General features: G+C 34.5%; 1 protein-coding gene across 1 annotated transcript in view; it reads left to right on the forward strand.

Moving 5' to 3' along the window:
* The window catches only part of LOC127859723 (uncharacterized), a 248,848-nt gene that overhangs the window by 214,317 nt on the left and 11,047 nt on the right, over nucleotides 1-23,484 (forward strand). The window lies entirely within an intron of this gene.

The raw sequence follows: 23,484 nt of genomic DNA on the forward strand, positions 1-23,484 counted from the left end.
TTTAACATTTTTCGTAAAAAGATAATCTAAAAATTGATGGCATTGGTCGGCTGGTGCATAGCGGGAGGTCTACGGATTAGGGAGCTTGCGAATAAAATAACATTCCAAAGAATCAATTAATTGCGTTTTCGTTTACCCGCCGATAATGGGGAGGGGAGCAAATAGTCGCTCTTTTGTTACTCCGTCCGAACTATTATTTTCTTGGAATTCAGTTTGCGTTGATCTCTAACGATTTTTTCAGAAAATCATAATCGTCCGCCCTTCCTTCCGTCCGTCTGTATGTCACTCCGAATGTTCGTCTTTTGGGTCCGTACCTGTTTGTGTTTTCGGGCGAAAACTCAACAGTAATTTTCCGACTTTGATAAAACATAGTATGCAGCGGGATGACTATAGTATAGGGATACTATTATAGCCATTGGCATTGTTGTCATTTTCAGGAAGATAGTAGTTGATCAGCATGTTATTGTGTAATTGATTTATCGTTTCTGTGCAATATCGCGGAAACTTGGAAAAACTGTATATGCAATCTCCTTTAACAATTGACATTAGCATATTGTGAAGTATATGGTCCATTGTTTTCATTGAATTATTTCCATTTGCATAATAATTAATTTACACATTTTATCTCGGAAACTTATGATCCGAATTTTATTTAACTTCATATTCAGTATCCCTTTTATGGGGCACGTGCATAGTTAAATGTTGTTTCGCTCAAATAATTGTACTTTTAAATTACTCGTACGTTTCTTTGTTATAAAACAGGAACTGATCATCTTTAATTTCATTAAAATTTGAATTCAATATCACAGGCTGACAAGTGCATATTATCATGTCGTTGTTCTTCAGCAAGTTTTCAGGGAGTTTTTGTCACTTCATCGTTTCCAAAAAAGGTATCGAATACTTGTTATCCGAATTTGATGTTAAAATGTATGCAGCATCCGTATAGCTTGCACATGTGCACCTTGCCAACGTGTTGTATGTCAAGGATTTTGAAGGGCGGTATTGCCCTTTCATTAAAAATAAATCGTTGTATAATGAAGTATATAGTGTTTCGCGCGAGATCTCGGGAACAAATGATTAAAATTTGTAACAATATATATGCAGTATTGTTATAATGAGGTCGTTCGTTTATTGTGATGTCATCCCGCATCACTAAGTTTTGAAGAACGTAATGACATTCACCCAATAATTTGTTTCCGTCTGAGATCTGGGACACTAATGACCCAAATTTGAAATCGGTATGCAGCATAGGTTGGGCATTAATATATTGTAATATGATTCCACTTAAATGTAATGTCAATGATATGGTACCAACAAGTCTGTCTGTCGACGAGTTCCCTAGCCAATATATTGACAAAACTCAAGCAACCTTCAGTTTCACTGACATTCGTCTTGCTATTGACATCGGCTCTTATTTAACACATGTATATTTTAAATATTTTAATGCCATACGAATGTGACTGTATGTTAAGCGTCCAAGGGGGATTGATTATCGGGTAACGTAACAAACAACACCATTTTAGACCTTGTAGCAAAGAGATTGTATGCAAAAGTATACAACGACCCATATGACGATGCTTTTTTTCTCTGAAAACACATTGTCAAGAACTTTACTATTTTGTGTGAAACATTGTCTTGTGGTGCATAACTGATTTTTCTCAAATCACGTCTCAGCGATTGCATGATTAATATAGACTCATATGGGTAATCACTTTTAAAAATCTTATTCTATGAATCTGCAATGGTCAGGGGTTTTACCCATCCCACTGAGGTCAAAATTGGCCCCGCCCTAATGTTGACTTGTTTTTTCTTATATGTATTTACGCACAACTTACAAAACAAATCGTCTTCTCTAAAATTGCAAGACCAATAGGTTTGGTATTTGGCATGTATCATTGTATTGTAATATTTTACAAAGTTTGTTCACATCATGCCCCTTGGGGTCAAAACCGGCCACACACAAGGAAACATTATTTATATAGACTTAATTAAAAAAATATTTTCTAAACTCCTTGGGTCAATTTTTGTTTTTTTACCACATAAATGGTCCTCTACCAGTTTGTTTAAATCATGTCTCAGTGTCAACATTTGGCCCGCCCTACGGGTAACTCGTTTTCCTTATATGTAATAAAAACTATTAAATCTGTTTACATGAAACTGCAGGGCCAAGTAGTTGATTTTTGCATGAAACATCTTGCCGCGCTTCAGGGGTCAAATTGTTTTTAACAATTGTATAGAAACATCGATTGCTTCAAAAATCTTTTTTGAATCTTCATGGGTCAGGGGTTTAGTGTGTAACATGGTTTTTACCCTTTTTTCAAAATTTTGATTAACCACGCCGAGGGATAAATTTATTTATTTAGACGTGTGCGATAAATAACGTTACACTATCTGAAACTACAAGGGTCCGCAGTTTCATATCTGATATGCGACATCGAATGGTGGTCTGTACTTAGTTTGATTAAATCATGCCTGGAATAATAATTGGCCTCAATATTGAAGCTACTTGTTTCTTTTTTTTAAGTTTTATGGTTAAAGCTTTAATTTGTTCTTATATTGTCTCTGACATTTTTAAGTTCCGTGTCTTACGTTATAAAAACTATGACAATAACTTCAGTTATTGCACAAACATCACACACTCTATGCACATAACAGGTTAGTTTCTATATGTATGAGATGAGCGACCTAGGTTTGTAGGCAGTTTTTTTTTATATTCAATATAAGACATACAATGTATACATGTATATTATCATAAAACAAAGTGAATCCATGTAGCAGCAATAATAATCAAACATGATATACAAGATATGCTTATATATACTTTTTTGACCTTGTGGTTTCCTTTTGACTAAAAAAAAGTTAATATGTATTGTTTTCTTTGGTCGTTTGTGATTTTTAAGAAAAAAACAACAACAGAATAAAAATGAATAAGTATGTGTTGCATAAAGTGGGTAGAAAGCATACTGGACTTGTTTATGAAAGTTTAATGTGTTTCCATTGAAGGCAGTCTTGATGAGAACTGGCAATACACGTTTCGCTTTTTTGAAACGTTTAAACAATAAAAATGATGGATTTATCAAACTCAGATGTAGAGTTGTGCGTTTGTTTGTTTGTTTGTTTTTGTGTGTGTGCGCGGGTGCGCTTGTGTGCGCGTGTTTATGTGTGTGTGTGTGTTTGTGTGTATTTTGGGTGGGATCAATCTTAACTTACATGTATCTTAACATTGTGAATGGCTTATTTTGTGGTAAATATTGATGATGTTTTTCCATTTGAGATTGTACTATCAAAATTTGTATGTAATTCTAGTTGTTGAATTTGTATTTGAGGTAATTTTTCTGGTTTATAAACCTTCACATTTACGTAAACTGAACGTCAATAGTAACGGCTTTTCTCAATATTGTACAAAAAGAGTGTGCAACTAGACATACTTTATTTCAACTAAATAAACTATATGGTGATTTAACATTGCTTGATAGGAGTAAATAAACTATATGGTGATTTTACATTTTTATAGTTGTATGTGTTGTCATCGGGCCACGCAATGGACAGTTTGAAATCTATTTTTATGCATGCGTTATTTGTATTGTCCTACCTTGTTTTAGGGTCTCAAAAAGTATCCTTAACTTATAATCTAAATACCATGTCTTTAACATATGACTATTCCTAAATAAACGAAACTCATTAAAAAGGGGCAAGAATTATTAATGAACAACTTACGTCAAATTATTAGAAATTGTCCAAGTTGGAAAATTGTAACCAATTGTAGCCAGTTGTCAATCTCGCATTAATTGTTCAAGACTGTTTATTTATACAATATGCTGTGTTTATTTTGCTAGACCATTAATATTTCTTTTCAAGTACGAATAATTTTTTTTTTAAATAAAATAACAAGACGCTGTATGTATTACAACATTGTAGTAGTATGCTTTGTTCTGTTGAATAGAAATACCGATAAATTGTTTAATGCTACTGGAAATAAAACATTGTTGTTTATATTTAATTCCCTAAAGTAGAACTAAAAAGGTACTTGAGTTTAAAACATGTCAAGATCTTCGAAACATACATTCGGTTGCCGTTATAGGGTTTTATACGACGATAACATGTGTGTATTTCCATCGAAAACATCGATAACCTTCACTTTTAAAGCTCGCATTTTAATACCTACTTAAGGGCTCCAAATTGTATCCCGATTATGATATGATAAAATTAAACTCAGTAGATAAACTTCACCTTAAATACAAATACAACCACACAATTAATATACCAAATAACAAATACAGCTGCACAAAGGTAGTGTATAGACATTTGAAGGAAGTCACATAACCGAATATAGCTGAAATATGAAAGTCTACTTGACAATTCGTGTTAAAATATGACTTAGTATGTAATGGAATCTGTATATGTCATTATGTCACGTTGTTTCCATGAAAAACAGGCATATCTCATCGACACTTCGCTTCACGAAAGACAGTCTGTTTTTATCAAATGTCGTTACAAATATGATACTGATATTATTTTGGTTAATACTGAAAAAGATATGATTTACACAGCATTTATTTTTCAGGGTACCTTGATCTATTGAAAGAACACTTTAAGAATCACGAGCCGGCATATGGGAGAGACGAGCTTCAACAAGCTGTAATCGAAGACGATTTTGAGAAAGTGACCGCAATAATACGCAAGGCTTACAAAGTAAGACTGAACTTCGAAATAAAGACATGAGCACATTAGTTATTGATGATTTACACACGAAAACATTGTGAACGTTTGGTTTTTCAATTAATATTAATTTAAATTAATTTATTTAACTTATATGTTGCAATCTAAAGCAAATACCGCGTAAGAGAATATTAAATCAATATGTTCTTAATATTTTCGAATCCGCATTTGTTGTTTACCATGTACAGATTATTAACTCAATAAATATCACATTGTGGAAAATTTAATCAAACGAGCAAAACACGTTTAACGTTGGATCACAAATTAAACTGATTCACACGTTTGGAACGCATCACATTGTTTCCCGAACTCCAAAGCCATTGCATATCTCTACAGCAACAACAGATTATATAACGTATTAATTTATGTTCATTTGTTTCACAAACAGGGATTTTATGTAATTACGTTTTCCTCTTGTCCTTCTTACCTCACTCTCCTTCTTTCCAGTCAGTTGGTCCTATATTGAGCCTATCTACAACTAAGTTATTTCTAGTTATTGTTCCAGATCCAGATGTAAAATAAGTGAAGGTCGCGCAAAATCAATTTCAAAATGGTATTTTGATTTTAGAATATCTACTCTGTTCAAATTCTCTGCTAACAATGTGTCATGCAAATTGTATATCGACGGCCAATACGGTATTATATTTCAAAACAATGTATCATTTGTTTGTATTTATAAGTTGAAAGACACTTATTCTCGCCTTTACGACCTCTCAAGTAAATATGCATTATTAAATTTATACAAAATTTTCTCAGGGGACACTAAGCGGTCGGTAGAAAACCAACAGTTGTAATGAACTCGTAATGAATTAAATGTACATGAAATACCGTTCTACCCATGCATCGATGGCGTGTGCGTGTGTGGGTCCGCTCTATAATCGCGTCAAGTTTCATAGAACACATTGTAAAATGTTCGAATTTGAAATACGAGAAATACAGATTTACATGTATTGACGGGGCTGCTTAAATGCCAAATATGACTGGCTCTTTCTGAAGTAAAAACTAACTGGTCTACTTGACGCGGTCAATAAGCTACGCATTACAATGCGCTAACAGGGCATGGTGTGATTGATGTGAAGTCTGAAGGGAGGAAAATATTGTAGACTGTTTTTGACTACGCGAATCGCGTGCATAACGCAACGAAAAATCTTAAAACAGACATTTAAACAAACACCATCTTAAACATATAAACAAGATTTATTTATGAAAATCTTTATAAATTCACGTTTATAATGCAAAGCTACCAGTATTAATTGTGATAAAAATCATCGTGTGTTCCGATTCCTGTGAACGATTACGGATATCTTTGGGTTTGTTTTTTTTTTGACAACTTCGCAAGGGCGTACGAGCTCAATGTCTTAAAATTCTTAATAAGGTGAACAAGGTTACAGTGTTCAACTAACGATAATTACCACGGGACACGTGTTTCACATCGAAAATGACTTTAGCCTTACCAAGACAGAAAACTTCCGTACCCATTCAGAAAGTAGTATCGCTTTCTGATTTATATCCACTGTTATTTTTTCCCTTTCCCATTTAAATTCTTTTTTTAATAATTGTTCAATCTCCAAGATTTTGTGAGATTCATTCGTTCGTTCAATTTCGCTTCACAAAGGCGCCATTTGAAACGAATCAGCAAAGAAATATAAAACACATTTTAAAAGACCGATTATTATTGGAAGATCGGCAAACGAAAGCCAATAACACCGCTCGTTTAAAAATCCTTAGGCAGACTCTACCAGTGTGATATGAGGAGAGATTTCGCGGGCCGCGAATTTTAAGGGTCGCTTATGAAATACGCCCGCAGAATCGGTCGTACGATTTATTAAAGAATTTGACCCCTGGACAAACCGATCCGCGAAATAAATACACTGAGTGAGAGGGGTGTGATTGTCAACGATTGATAGCTTTAATCGACTTTTGCAACTAATTAGCCTGATGATCAATGGTATCGAATTCAGCTCAATTGACCTAAAAAGCTTCTCGATCGCTAGACGGACTCAATTTCGAATGCTACTCAGCTACTAGTTAAATGTACTGAAGTTTACAAATACGTCTGAAATTATGAACACATTTGCTGCCCTAATGATCGACAGCTCCCGACGCGTTTGCAAAGTCATATAAAAGAACACACTATAAACATAGATAATAAACATGCGAACAGTTTACATCGCAACGAGTTTTGATATAACCAAAGTTTCACAATTGTCTACAACAGTAGATTATTTGTTCAATGAAATATAAACATCCGATTCAATAACAGTTTTCACTTAGTAAAATAATCACTTAAACTAGAAATGAGAAACAATGTGCATCAAATTCGTAAATGTGGTAACAACTGTAAACTGCTTGTTTAGTTGTCTTTATGCATTATCACATATATAACTTATCATCATACGGCAAGGTTTAATACAATGATGGTGAAAAAATACAAAAACATCACGTGTATGTGTGGTGTGTTCTAAAACAATGATGGTAAATATATAATACATTAGTATACAATTATTGTACCATGTTTGATTAAAGGACGTTGAACGCCTCTGTGAATACGAAATAACCACGACAATCGATGATTCCGAAGACAAGGCGAATACAGAACGTTATTTGAATCCACACCACCCCCTATTCGTCTTAGTGGAAGACTCTACGCTCAACAAATTCGGTGGAGAAATTGAGTTTCGAGCTATTCTAGAAAAACGAATTTCGTACGAAATGCTCCGATCAAGGATTAAAGGTAGGAAAATATACTCAAACTGTATTTATGTTTATAATGTTAACATATAATGTCTTCAAGCATATTTTGTATGTTAACGGAATAACAAATACACGTTAAAGACGATTTATTACCGATTATAAATAAACGATAACCTATACATATTATTTACATGAAAATTTATTAACATTTTGAGTGGTCATTATTTTTTAAATAGATTAAGAAAATACAGCTTGGGACAGTGCATACATCATTGCCATTGTTATTTACACATACTGGTATACGAGACTGTTTATACATACATTAAAGGTCAATTTGCTAAATATTGGAAGATCAAACATTCCCTTGGTTTTTTGACAACTTCGCAAGGGCATTTAAAGTACGGTTATACATTTTGTTTCCCAATTGATGGCATTACACCACGACATTTTTATTAAGCAGTACTTTTTAATGCCTATACATAACACAAAGGATTTTTGAATACAACATAATATTATATTCCTCTATATTTTGTGAATCATGCCCAACGAAAAATAATAGTGTCAACGATCATTATTGCGCTTGCATTCCAATGTTTTAAAAGGGAAGCTAAGTCGACAAATAATGAGCTAACATCCGCTTCATAATGCAGATGTTTGATATCTAACCTGGTTGTACATAAATCTAGATGAGAACGAAACTTGTAGCTACGTCGTTAAAGATTACCCGGTCAGCGCCAAGGGTGATATTTTGAAACTTTCTTAGACACTTTGTATTTAAGTATTTAAAAAATGTTTATATGATTCAATGATGATTGTCTTTGCATGTGATACAATTTAAATTTCAGAATGTATATTGTGAAGAAACTTTAGAAACATATGATAATAACTGTTGTCGTATTTGGTTTAAGAAATCTTGTATAATACCTAAAAAATGATTCTCGTTTAGACCGTAAATAAGACACTGTGCAACACATTTCTCAGCTTTAGCTTAAAGCCTCATAAATAATCAAAATCAACGAATATTTCGTTATTTTTTTGTAAAATTAATGTCAACCAATAACAAATGTCAACGGTAGAAGAAATATAGATTTTACAAAAAAAAAATGCTCGTTTTTTATTTTGTGTTTCACAAAATATGCCATGGGAATTTCCCGCGACGATATTTACGAGCAATGGCTTTAAATGATTTTTTATCTTATATAAATTTTTGGAGCATTCTAAGGATAATAAATGCAAGACATAAATATTCTCAGATTATTGGTAGAAGTGTTCGGTGATGGGTGAATAGTTTTTTGTATGATTTCAACCAAGAAGGTAAAAATTAATAACACATGTTTGGAAGAAAGGCCTAATCTGTTAAAACTGCTACAATGCTTTCTTACTTATTTGAACACTAAAGACGGCTGTATGTACACACACACACACACGATTCAATAAGCATTGTCATATCATCAAATAATAAAATCCTTGTTTTGAAGACGTATGTGAAGTACGCCTATTTAGCCTTTTTAGCAAGTTGAGTGCGTAGGTTAAACATGCATCCTGATTAGCCAATTCAGCCTTTTTAACACCACCTAAAGCATAGGTAGCCTATTTTACAAGTTTAGTACATACGTTGGAAAATACAGCATACTTAGCCTATTTAGCATATTTAGCAGCCTTTTCAGCCTATTAACCATATTAAGCAAGTTTGGTACACAAACTGTTAAACAATATTACCTACTTATGTATTATATTTAAAAAGTATTTTAAATAGGTTGAAACACGCATCCTATTGAAGCTATTTAGAAACATATTCAGTCTATTTAGCTTTTAAGAACTCTTATTAAATATGTTGAAACATACATCATTTCTAGCCTGTAAAGCAGTCTATTAGCCTTAATACGCCTGTTCCGAAAGTTTATTAAAAAAGTTCGAACGGACAGCATATTAAGCATTTAAGGCCATATTACATCATAAATCATGACCAACCTATTTTGCCTTTTTAGTAAAAATTAAATAGGATAAAATATACAGCCTATTAAACAGGCTATTTACAAGCCAATTGCGTTATTACCACTACAAGTTTGTATGCGCCTTTAAGGGACCCTTTCGAACAAACAAGAGTTATCCAACCCGGCAGCGACCTACTGCATGCTCACCTCCCGTCTGCTGCCTGTCGGACTGACCTAGTTTCGGTACGGGGTTTTAATAAAGGTCGGCATCACGTACATCCTACTTAGCGTATTATGCGCTATAAATATGGCGAGTGGCTATGCGCCTTTAAGGGCTGATTTTTGACAAAAATAGTTATCCTGCGAAAGCGACCTAGTGTACGTTTATCTCACGTCGGCCGCCTGTCGGCTTGGGGTTGTCATAAAGGTCGGCGTCACATACAGCCTATGAAGCGTATTATGCGTAATTTACTTGACGAGTGGATATGCATGTTTAAGGGCCGCTTTCGGACAAACAAGATTTTGATTTTTATAAATTATCAAAAGAACTAGTTTACAGGTTGATATTTTGACAATATTCTGAACGCGTGTCACACATTATAAAGTATAGAAACAAAATAGTGTACGTACAGCAGAGGAGCAAAAAAACTTTCGAAAATAAAGAATATGCTTCAAATAACCGTTAACTTTTATAAATGTAAATTTGGTTAAAGGAAAAGACTTTTTAACATTAAATTGGCTTTTATCATTATAATTGATGTCGCATGTGGTATTTGGTTACGTGAGTTTAGGGTAACTTACTGGCAACAATGCAACAGCTCTTTAACTAGGAAATATGAGTAAAAGAAAACATATATAATCTTAATACATTTTACAGTACTTGTCAAATAATGTACACGTTCAAATCTTATTATTTACAGTGGTCTTATTGCTGTTGTTCATTTGAAGAATTATTATGACAAATACATTAAATTTACAGTTTTCAAGCACTGATAAAAGCGCGGATTGCAATTACATTGAATGTTCTAAATGTATGTGAATTTCAATCATTAATGTATTGTTTTTATTATTCGACGTTGCTGTGTAACCCAACGTTTCACCTTAAATGACCCTTACAGAACTCCAGCAGACCCACATGTCTAAACTTCATTTATTCCATTGGCTGGTGAGAGCATTATACCCGAAAACATTTGCATCATCACCGCGTCTTTGAAGTACAGGATGTAACACTTCTCAGTGTAAGGTGATGCGAACTAATTTTTGCCCCAGTTAAAATTACGCTGTGCATCCCCCAAGACTTACAGAGTCGATGATGGGTCAGTAAATCGTCGGGAAGAGACGGAATGTACTATCAATAAAGCGTTATGTTCACAACATATCATTGCTTTAAAAATAAAACTTTAAGGGAAAGAAATGACTGAAAACCTATCGTAAAACAATTTGATTTGATGATTTTAAATGTTTTGATACTAAAAACGATGATTTTGTTTTCCGTAAACCGCTCGGGTATTTCCACCCTCTATTTTGGCTGCGACGTCAACTTGACATAACGCGCACGACACGGACACTCGTCCATTGTTATTACTGATTGGAGCTTGAATACTTCGCGCTTAACGTCAACATTGACAATCAATATCGAGATATTTTGTAAGTTTTGTATTAAGTTTTAAAATCTGACCGACAGTCACTTAACTCCGTCTCACACAAGAACGGTTCAACAGAAATTCTTCACAGTCACTATCAATATCCATTTTAATTAATTGTTCTTACAAAACTTGCGAGAAGTTTCACATCCAAAGCCGTTTTTAATTATGCCGGTTTGTTATTGCGGGCGAATGAACACGGGTCAAACCTACGTCACTACGAGTTTGGGTAAAAATGGCGAGTAGATCGGAATGTGAGAAATTTCTCGACTTTGTCATATTCGTTCTCGCTAATTACACCGTCATTGAATCGAAGCGAACACGTTTTCATATGCACTGAATTCGAAAAATGAAAAGATGTTTAAGGATTTTTAATAGCATTGCATTTCACTTTTAAGAACTTTAAAAATAAATATTTTAAAATACATAGTACTTTTAAATGCCTGAACTTATAATTATTCTGAGGCCATAACAAATTGATGATGTGTTCTATGGATTTTAGCCAACCAGAAATGGAGCGAGTGAGCGAACATTTTATTTTATTGTTATTCCTTTATTTTTAAATCGCAGGCGAGCAAAAAGCGAAAAAAACCCACATATTGTTTATATAAACTGATACTATATTTTAACATAGCGCATATATTGGTCTAATTTGAGTACAAAAAAGACTAGTATACATTCTAGTATATTGAATAGTACTGTTATATTTATAACAAAAGTAGTACAACAATAAGAGAGAACATTTTTTTAATCAAATCAATTTAAACAAGCAATTTTGTTGAATTTACATCCCGGGCAATATACTTCAGGACACAAAAGTTTTCTGGACGGATGGACAACGCCAACGTGCATCATCCTCTTATCCACATATATACTAATACCAAGTTTCAATGAAATCCGTCAAAGCACTTCCAAGATATGGCTCAGGACTCACACAAAAAATATATTTTTCAAGATATAAAGGGCCATAACTCCATTATTATCCAATGGTGTACAATTCCATTTTGCGTGCATCATACTTTAATCAATATATATACTCATACCAAGTTTCAATGAAATCCGCCAAAGCACTTTCAAAATATGGCCCCGGACACAAAAGCATTATTGTAGGAAACAAAGGGCCATAACTCCGTTATTAACAGATGGTGTACAATGCCATTTGGCTTGCATCATCATCTTATCCATTCATATACTCAAACCAAGTTTTAATAAAATCCGCCAAAACACTTCCAACATATGGCTCCGGACACAAAAGTTCCGGACGGAAAGACGGATGGACGGACAGACGGAAAACGCCAACACAATATCCCTCCGCCTAAGGCGGGGATAAAAAACAACATACTTTTCCAAGAAACATGCAATCAAAAATGACTAGGATCAGCTTAAATCTTAAGGCAAAACAAATAAAGTCTGTAGAAATAGAAGTAAAACTTGTAAATACTAAACGCATATTTTTTTTAAGTTAAAGCATTTGCTGTTTAATCCAATCCATGATTTTTCATTTTCAATCACAACATGTCAACACTAATAGATCATATGAACATAATTTTGCTTTGGTGTCATTTTTATACCAAAACAAATAAGAAATGGTTGAAGGCCTGAATGAGCTTACTTGACGTTTTGCTTTTGAACAAACTTCTTGGCGCCCCAAGTGTTTTCCTCTTTTCCAGAATGTCGACATAAACCTTGGACTTCGACATCATATATTTGAAAGCATCGGGCTCACTGTTAATACTAGGATTAGGAAAGCGCTCATTGTTTATCGTAAACTCGACAACTTTTTGTCCAATTCCACTGCGACGCTAAAATGCATGTTAGTTTTCGACATTTTGATTTTATCACTACCGCCTAGTTTACCACAAATGTTTACCGCATTGACGCATTCTGGTGATATTTCGTAACCCGATGCAGATGGTGCTGCGAGGAACAAAGCACGAAAATCATCAGTAATGCGATGATTGATTGCAACTGGCGGAACAATTACGTTTCCGTTAACAAATTTCGCTGAAACAACGAGGCAGACGGACGCCGCCATTCTTTTACCATAAACCAATCAATATCGGAAAGCGTAATAACAGCCTATATCGTCAAATACGTAGGCTAAATTAAACTAAATCATTGAACGAATATGTGCGGAGCACAAAATAGTTGCTGCGTGCGCAAAATAAAAATAAAAATATTTTTATTTCGTTTTAAGATTTTTAAGTGCGGGAAATCTATCGAACATGTAATCAATTTGTTGTGGCTTTTTTTACACAAAAATTCGATTCAAAATAATCTAATATTTAAATAGAAAATCTTAATTGCTTGATAACTAATATTGAACAAAATTCTGCAATTAAATTCTAAATTTTACAATAAAATAAATAGTATTTAATTATTGCTTATTATTTATATTATCTGAGTAAAAATTGGCACGTATACATATAGTCATATTAAAAGTAAATTATTTGTAATGAAACTATTTCATTAACTTATGTATATTAGGTTTAAATTCAACTTTAGCCTACAAATTGTAATGATCCGAATTATAAAAACTCGGCAATTATGTTTAAATCATCCATGACAGATTATTTGAGTATTAAATATTGACCTTTGTTTTGGTATAATATACAATAAAAACCTGCTTTAACTTGAACTTAAATATTTAACAATACATTTTCTGGTATTAAAACTATTATTAGTGTTATAGTTTTGAAATTAATTTTTTAAATATAATTATCATAATTATTATTCTTTTTTTTACTTTTTTCGCTATATTTTTCAACTACTTTTACCTTGCAACCAATATTTATTGGTAAAACAAATGATTCGGAAGCCTATTGTCTGTGGTGTTAAATTAAACGGGCGCTGATTGTCTAGGTGACAATTTATTCGGTTCTTGATTGTCCTAGTCGACAAATTTACGAGGTGACGATTGTCCGAAAATACCAAAAAAACGCGTCGATTTTCCGGATGCCATTTGCCTGGATAGCACGTGCTGGTACCTTATAATGTTTTACATATTTTAAAGATGATAAAAACATTAAAAAAAACATAAAACACATAACAAATGTCATCACAACACAAAGTACAGTCCTCATACACTTACGTCCTTACCCGCTCTTACATTAAAGAGGAACAAATAACTCTGAAGGAGTTTGGGCACGGACTTGAATTGGTGTGATATAATGAATTAAAAAATTGCGGACACGCATATATTAGTGGTTGAGGGGGGAAGAGGGATGAAATTGTTTACATTATAATGTTTTAAAACGTTAAAACGAACAATATGTGAAGATGATTAATGTCGTTACCAACGTTTTGCACTTCAAATAAGTTAATCCAATACACGTATTCATTTAAATAGTAGTTTCGGTAAATTAACATCAATTCGTAGTTTGTTTAGCAAGGATACGTGCATACAAATACATAATACATATATTACAAGTTAACCATTCGAAATTGCACAAGACTTCGCTGACAAAAATGCTGAAAAACAGATCAAATTTGAGGCGTGCAAAGGTGGCTTTATAATGCTTAGATTGTCGTCTCTCATTTTAATAAAAGCTATGTAATTAAGCGTCAAAAGTACTGTTTTCTTTCAAGGTTTGTTATGTCGATTGAGGAAAGTTACTTACGGCCGCCGGGTTGAAATAAAGTCTTTACACAGTGCGTTTGTCTTATTTATTATCGGATAATCATTATTATCTCTGCTTTGTTGAGGTTAGAACCAAGTTTAAAACCAAATGTCTGAAGAAAAATATCAATCATTATCATATTAAATGCTGAAAAAATATGTGTTAAGACGTTCCAGTGTGCACTATATTGCTTAGATTTTTTTGTTTGTCTTTTTGAATTAAGTTAGTTTAAGATATGCATTTGCATAATTTAATTTTAACTAAACTTTGTCAAGAACCAGGCAACAACAACGCAAACACAGAAAAAAATCCGAAAGCCAGCAAGCATGCCCGAAGAAATAATAGTAAACACAAATCCGGGATCCAGCAAGCGACGCATGCGCGAAGAAATAATCGTTAACACAAATCCGGGATCCAGCACACAACGCATGCGTGAATTCGGTTACATTACACCAACATAAAATTGATGGGAAGAACGCCTCATACGTTTTACATGATATATGTGATGCCGACTCTAACTAAAAACCCGCGCTAAAGCTATGTTAGCTCGACAGGCAGCCAACGGGAGTTCAGCGTGCACCAGGTTGCTTCCGGGGTACTACTCTAGTCTGTCGAAAAGCGGCTCTCAGAGGTGCATACCCACTCGTCATGTAAATAGCGCATATTACGCTAAATATGCTGTATGTGACAACGACCCTAATAAAAAAAACGGGCCGAAACTAGGTAAGCCTGACGGGCAGCCAACGGGAGTTCAGCGTTCACTAGGTCGCTTTCGATGGATTACTCTTGTTTGTCCGAAAGCGGCCCTTAAAGGTGATCGTCATGTAATTAGCGCCTAATACGTTAAAAAGGATGTGCATGCGTGACGCCTATCTTATTCAAAACACAGGACCGAAACTAGATCAGCTCGACAGGCAGCCGGCGAAAGTTCAGCGTACACTAGGTCGTTTCCGGTGGATAACTCTTGTTTTTCTAAAAGCGGCCTTTAAAGGTGCATAACTACTCGCCATGTTAAAATCGCATACTCAGTAATAAGCTAAATAGGCTGTATGTGACAACGACCCTAATAAAAATGCACGGCCAAAACTAGGTCAGCCGGACAGGCAGCGGTCGGGAGTTCAGCATGTTCTATGTCGCTTATGGGAGATAACTTGTTTTTCCTAAAGCGTCCCGTAAAGTTGTATACTCAATCGCCATGTAATTAGCGCCTTATACGCTTGATAGGCTTAATGTGATGCCTACCCTTATTTAAACCAAGAGCCGAAACTAGGTAAGCCCGACAGGAAGTCGATGGGAGTTCATTGTTCACTTCGTCGCTTCTGGTGGTAAACTCTTGTTTTTTTCAAAAAAGACCCTAAAAGGTGCATATCAATTCGCCATGTTAATAGCGAATTATACGCTTTGTAAGCTGTATTTGATGTGAGGCTGACCCTAATTAAAACCCCGGGCAGAAATTGGTTAGTCAGACAGGCGGCCTACGAGAGGACAGCGTGCACTAGGTCGCTTCTTGGCGATAAGTCTTGTTTGTTAAAAAAGGGCCCTTAAAGTTGGATACCCGCTTGCTTTTAGAATAACGAAAAAGTGGATAACTTCAACTATGTACCAAGCTTGCTAAAAAGCCTTAATAAGCTTAATGTTTCAGCTAAAAAGGTTAAATAGGCTAAAAAGAATGTTTGAAACAACCTATGTGCTTAACTTGCTAAATAGACAAAATAGGCTAAATAGGCTAACTTCACACATGTTTTATAGCTAGAAGTCATAACTTTCATATCTATTGATTACACCTTATGTCTGAAGATAAATGTTATTCCTATTAATCAAATACAAAAATGGTTTGTTTAATAGTATTATTTAATTTTACATATCGCTACTATGAATAGTAACAAAATGGCGTCGCGAGCGGGCCATTGTTCGTATCTAGCGGGCCAATATAATTTATATCGGCTCGCTTAGCCGGGCCGATTTTTCATATCTGATAAGAATCGGATCGCGCGGCTTCAACTGAATAAAATGGCGTCCAAATTCAGTCTCAGCCAACGGTAATCAATAAAATTAACTACAAATCAACGAAAGGATCGAACATAATTTTAACGACACGTAGCACACAATTAAGAAAAAATATAATAGATAAAACAAATGCATCTATTTGAGCTTTAACAGGATTCATCGAACAGTAAAATTTTATAGTAAAAGACAAACTTACATCAACAACTTAAATCCGAAGCTTATTATAATAAAATAACAACGATATGCTATTCCGTTCTGTTTTGTTATTCTATTCGTTATTCCAGTTTGATTTTAAACCACACATTTTTAAACGATGGTATCGAGTGCTTTCCACTTTCACCAAAAACAAAGTTTACGAAATCGAATAACTTGTTTTCATAATTATGCATGACAAACACACATTCACACAATCCGAAATACGTTTTGGATTCGTTCGATGCTTACAAATATTTATCTGTTAAATATAGATTTACATGTATAAGATGAACTTTTATTCATCCGATAAAAATATGACCCGGTGTATAAATGGCATTCCGACATTTCAAATAATATCAATTTCAAATCTGTTTATCAACCATATATAATAAATCGATCGGGTTGTTATATTGAAACAAATATGCTCAAACGTATTTTACTTATAGCATGTCAGAAGTCGGTTATATCAGAATATATAAATAACAAACACATATATAGTCAACACATATATAGTCAAAACTATATATATTTTTATTATTCATAAACGTTATGATATTGAAAACTGACATAAAGCAGTTTTCAAAGAATTAAAGGCATGCGTACTAATAATAAACAACAACAACACACAATTATTACATACTAACGTTATTCTATGTATATTCACAATTAAATACACTTTATCATTTCACTTTCGGTCAAGGTTTATTCAATACAGTTTGTCATAGTCCACGATGTTTACTGAATCATTACATGAAATCGCAAGATGTTCTCCATTGAGGCGGATTCCGTTTCCTAGCGGAACAGAAGTGGAACTCGTCAACACACAATTGTTCGTCGTCAAATTAAATTTCACCGACGACTTTTCGCTGTAGAATGACATATCGTGGTACCAGGTAACTCTGTTTGTGCTTGTCTTTAGAATGAGGAACACCGTCTTTACTGTTAATGTCCAGTCCAAATAGTAATAACATATTGCGATTTTGCGTTTTGCTATCGCGTCATCCCTCCAGCGGTCAGCAATGTTCTGTTTTACTTTTAATGCAACATTTCGCACAATGACAAGATCTCCAGGTGGAATTTTAGCATCTCTTGTCTTCATGTCGTATTGGCGCTTGTTAATTTCCGCTCTCATATAAGCAATCTCTTCAGCTTTGTGGTATGAAGTATCTAACCGTTCACGCCGTTTTCGAGCGTATAATTTCTTATACTTTGCACCAATATCTTTAGTTTGCAGACCTAGAAGCACATCCACTACTAGCCTGGGTTGGCAACCAAACATCACGAAGTAAGGTGAGTACCCAGAACTATTGTGGATACTCGAGTTATATGCGTGCACTATTGGACTTACACAGTCCTTCCAGTTGCTTTTCTTATCGTCTTCGAGTGTACTCAACATTTGTGTCAAGGTTTGGTTAAATCCCTCGACCGTTCCATTACCCATGGCATGATGCGAAGTAGTCCGGGATTGATATACGCCTGCAAGTTGACAAATCTCTTGAGTGAAGCTGGACATAAAACTGGTTCCTTTATCACTATGAATCATTGCCGGAAATCCGTAGTGAACGAAAAAAAAAATCAAAAAGGACACGGGCGGTGGTATGAGCCGTCTAGTTGTTGGTAGGAAAAGCTCGGGCATATCTGCCTAAATGGTCAGTGATAACGAGAATATTCACCTTTGGATTTATTGAGACGGAGAAAACGTAAACACACAATTTCCATAGAAGCGGATGTCTGAATACATTGTACTGACAAATGGGGCTGCTTCTGCATGTGTCTTTAGCCAAATGCACCTAGAACAACTACGTTGCGACTGATGACAGTGTCCATACCAGGCCAGTAAAATCTCTGTTTAACTAACTAATGGCGTAGTTCTGTCCCGAGTCTGATGGTTTAGATCATCGTGAAGAGCACGGAACACTTCATTCCGTAAATGTTCCGGTAGTATACGTTGTTAATATAACTGGTTCCCATTATTGGCTATCCGATAATGAACGCCGTCTCTCAGTACCAACGTGTTCAGTATCTTTGGTACTCATGTACAGCTGAAATATTCTCGATGCTCGCGGAGCTGTCGTCCTGGTGCTTTGCTTGATAAAGTTAATGAGTTAGTCAATAACTTTATCAGACAGTTAAGATCGTCACCAATCCTTTGAACTTAAAGCATGTGTTTGCATGACGGCATCTGGTACAATTGTTTCTTGTTCAAGTTCTGCTTTCTTTGAGGGATCAGCTATACTAAAACATAGAAGTTCTTCTTCGACGTTAGCCATCAGGACTGTAGTGAACGCAGTTACAGTATTGGCATCCACGGTTATTCTGTTGAGTCCATCTGCATCAGAATTCTGATGCCCGGAGGGAAAGCATTGTTTATTCAAAATTAGCTAATACGGACATCCAACGCGTCTAACTTGGCTGTAATAGTGACATTAGTGAGAGCGTTAACGTTTGTCACCACGTCTAACTTGGTTCCATACATATAATCGTATAATGTTCACGATATCGCCAACTTTAACTCGAGGTATTCTAGTAATCAAAAGCCAATTGTTGCGTATCAGTCCACACAAACGGAACTTTCTTGGACAAGGCATATGGTTTTTGTTCCTCCTTATGTTTGTTTCAAAGAAAAGCCTGGTTGCTTTTCGCAATTTAGTATCTTTCTCCATGCCTCCAGAATCTCGCTCTCAGGATTGTGATGAATCTTGATAAGTGTCTCTAACCGTATAGCCCATGTCGATATATTCTTGTCCTTTTCTTTTATTGGCATTATAAAATTGTTCCATTACACTTTGGCCTGTCTTGATATCACCATAATATGTATACAATATTTTGAGTATTTCTTGCACGCATGCATTAGGCTTTAAAGTTTTAAGTACATTTCTTAGCTGAACACAACGCAAACGGTTTAAAATACGCGATGTAAACAACGCGCGACCTTGCAAGTATTTTTTCGCAAAATTCGCTAATTTAAAGTTAAACATGTGTTGCATTTATCATTGAAACAGGTGGATCAGACCACAATCAATGCTTAATAATTAATTCAACGTTCAGCACAACCCTTTTAAGATTACGCATGAATTTACACAAAGTCACAAGTATCTCATTTTTAATCATTCAAGTACCCTTCACTGGAATTATTATGATTATAATTTCACGAAAGTTCACCTGTACAATGCCACTAGAATTCAAGTGTACATAACTACGCTACCTGAACGATACTCTATTGTATACGGATTAGTTTATCATTGAAACACAGTTAAAGGAAACGTTAGTAGCCATGTCGTGCAGTGACCAATTTTCACGTACAGTTAAACAATTCTAATAAATAATAAAAACATATATAATATCATACACTGGAATGATAATAATAAGCATGTAATTAAGGAAAATAGTACTAGATTGAAGCTAATTACACTAACGAGTTTATAAAATATAATTCACAAATGGGTGTCAAATCTCTTAAAGCAGTAATATTACACTGTCCGGTCTTTAATCCATCGACGAAAAGCGTGATCCTCGGGCTAGTATACTATAGCGTAGTGGTATCGATAATCAGCGATAATCATATGTATTGAGCTCAATTTTAAAGCATGTTATTTATTTACGTAATCTATTCACAGCCCGGTGTTTAATTTAATGGTGGGTCCATGGACAATTCAAACGTGGCCATATAGAATGCCGCCTTCCTCGTAGAAGTCTATATTTTTTCTTAGAGTGCCCTGAAAACGCTCGCTGTCATGTTGCTCGGGGAACTCACGTTGAATACACGTTGGGCGCCATTGTTGCCGGCCTCGGCAGCCGCATTGGGTGGAGAATAACTACCAACAACGGTTGAGGTTTATGTGTGTTATTATCCGTGCAGACAATATATATGAAATTAATCTTTAACAATAGCATTACATTATTTAATACAGATAAATGGATTAATGTTAAGGAATAGATGACAAAGCATTTCAATAACAAACATATAACAATACAAACAATACAACCGCAACGACATGTTTAACAAGACAATAGTGTTCCAATATAATAATAATAATATTTATAATAACAATAATAATAATAATAATGAAACATGAAAAACCTGCAGATATATGTATATATAGCTGATAAATGCTGAGCAAATAAAAATTGCGTCTAGCTATCTGACTGCGGCTGTCGTGTTTGAAAAGTTGCGCGATTGATTAACAATCACGTGCTTGTGCGCATAAAACAGTGTTAGGATGAACTATAACAATCATGGTTAATCACTACCAATACTACAACTACAATACTAATACGATTTGACTATGCATAATTAAAGATATAGGCTTGGTACTTAGACGAATTATAAGAAAGCACTTAAAATATATAATTGTTTTTATTCATCCTATAACATTTTTCTTTGTTTAGATCGCTGATTAAAATTCATAAGCTTTTGTTTTAATGTCAAAACATTCGTACTATTTGTAATGTTTAGTCAATCAATTAAAAAACACTTACATTTTTTGGCATTTCTTTTTTAGTCAGAAAAATATCTAAACTTAATTTTACATTCCATTCAATAACAAAGAAATGCTTTTGTAAAACAAAAAAATCAACAACTTTAATAGGAGCTAATTTGGTTCCTCCTATATCAAATTCTAAATACATTCATCTGTTGATCAATGTTGTTGTTGTTGTAGATTCAACTTTCAGTAGTACGTGAAGTACAAGAGTTTGTTTTGCATTAAAAAAGACGTAAATAAAACTTGCCGATAAATGACTTGAATTGCTACAATGCAATTATACAGTATTAATAGCTGTTGGATTGCGGAGAACTAATTTTATGAAAATTGTTACCGTACCTTTAGGCATTTACGCCTCTCCTATCCATATAGTTCTGCTTTACATAGATTCCCAAATGTTTTCATTAAGTCCAATAAATGTTGCCGCCGCCACCACTACCACAACCATATCCACCACAACCACCACCATCATCATCACCACCACCACCGCCACCACCACCGCCACCGCAATCGCCGCCATCGCCTCGGCCTCGGCCTCCGCCACCACTACCACAACCACCACAACCACCACTGCCTCCGCCGCCACCGCCGCCACAGCCGACACCACCACCACCACCATCACCGCCACAATGACGATGATATGCCGATGTAGCATGTATGTCGGCAATCATTTTCATTTTTGAGGTCTTGTCGAATTGCTGAACCGTTTTAATTTATATCTGGAGAGTTTTCTGCTGAAAAGAGCGTTTGACAAATAGACACAAAGCATCTTCAACTCCAAGCTTGTTGTCTCCACATTAGTCTTCACTGGGCGTTTACATTCTCGGAGTAGGGACTACGATACATCAAATACAAATAGTATATAGTTAAAAAAATCATTTTAAACCATAATTAAACAATTTATACGCCTAAATTAATCACACAACACTCAACGAGACGTGTACAAAAACAACGTGTTAAGGTTTCACAAATTTCGCCTGAGTAATGCAAATGTGCCTGCGTTTAAATGTTTCTGGATATTTTGGGCCGAATGATCCATATTTTTTAACGATATATTTGTGAACTTGATAATTGTGACAAAGTTGTGCGATTAATTTGTATATTTATTGTATCGCTGATAGAGGTCTGATATAGTCGTTCTATGCTTGACTTTTTTGTTTTAACTTTTTAACATGTCATTTAAAAAAACAAATGAATTATATGATATATAAAGTTACTGAAAATGGTTTTTCTTTTCGCGTACGTAGATAAATTACACTTATTTTGTGAAGCTTACTAGATCAAGAACATGGTTTTGAAAATATGGTATTAATATTAGTATATTGCCTGCGTTTAAATGCTTCTGGATATTTTGGGCCGAATGATCCATATTTTTTAACGATTAACTTGTGAACTTGATAATCGTGGAACAGTTGTGCAATTAATGTGTATATTTATTGTATCGCTGATAGAGGTCTATTATCGTCGTTTTATGCTTGACTTTTTCGTTTTAACTTTTTAAAATTTCATTTCAATAAAACAAATAAATTACATGATATATAAAGAAACTGAAAATGGTTTTTCTTTTCGCGTACGTAGATAAATTACACTTATTTTGTGAAGCTTACTAGATCAAGAACATGGTTTTGAAAATATGGTATTAATATTAGTAGATCGCAAACGAACAACTTCACACTATAATTTGCGATATAATGACGCGTTCCCGTCAATTACACTATCATACAACACTATGTTAACACAAGTATAAGTACAATGACACAAACATACACATTTTACAATAGTTGTATCAATTTTATCAGGTTACAAAATTAACATAAAGTAAATGTTTACCGCTAATACGGTCTTTGTTTCCTTCTTAGATTATGGCCGTGAGCAGCCATATCGCAATTTCAACATGGACATTTCACAAATCTAGCAAGGCAACAATACTTGACAAACAACTGCTATATTTAACTGTGAAAATCGGACTTTTGGTGCTTAAAACTGTCCAAAATGGCCATTTCACAGTTCAAAATTACAATTTGATTGAATGTTTGACATAAACGAAACAACATATTATCACGGGTTAGGCTTTTCTATGGTTTTAAATAGAATTTACCAATCAGAATATTTTGTATCTAAATGTAAGTAGTTATTTGTTGAAAGAAAGTGTCGAGACAATGCAAATATGATTTTTCTGCATTATGTG

Source organism: Dreissena polymorpha, chromosome 15 (assembly GCF_020536995.1).
Source record: "Dreissena polymorpha isolate Duluth1 chromosome 15, UMN_Dpol_1.0, whole genome shotgun sequence".
Classification (NCBI taxonomy): domain Eukaryota; kingdom Metazoa; phylum Mollusca; class Bivalvia; order Myida; family Dreissenidae; genus Dreissena; species Dreissena polymorpha.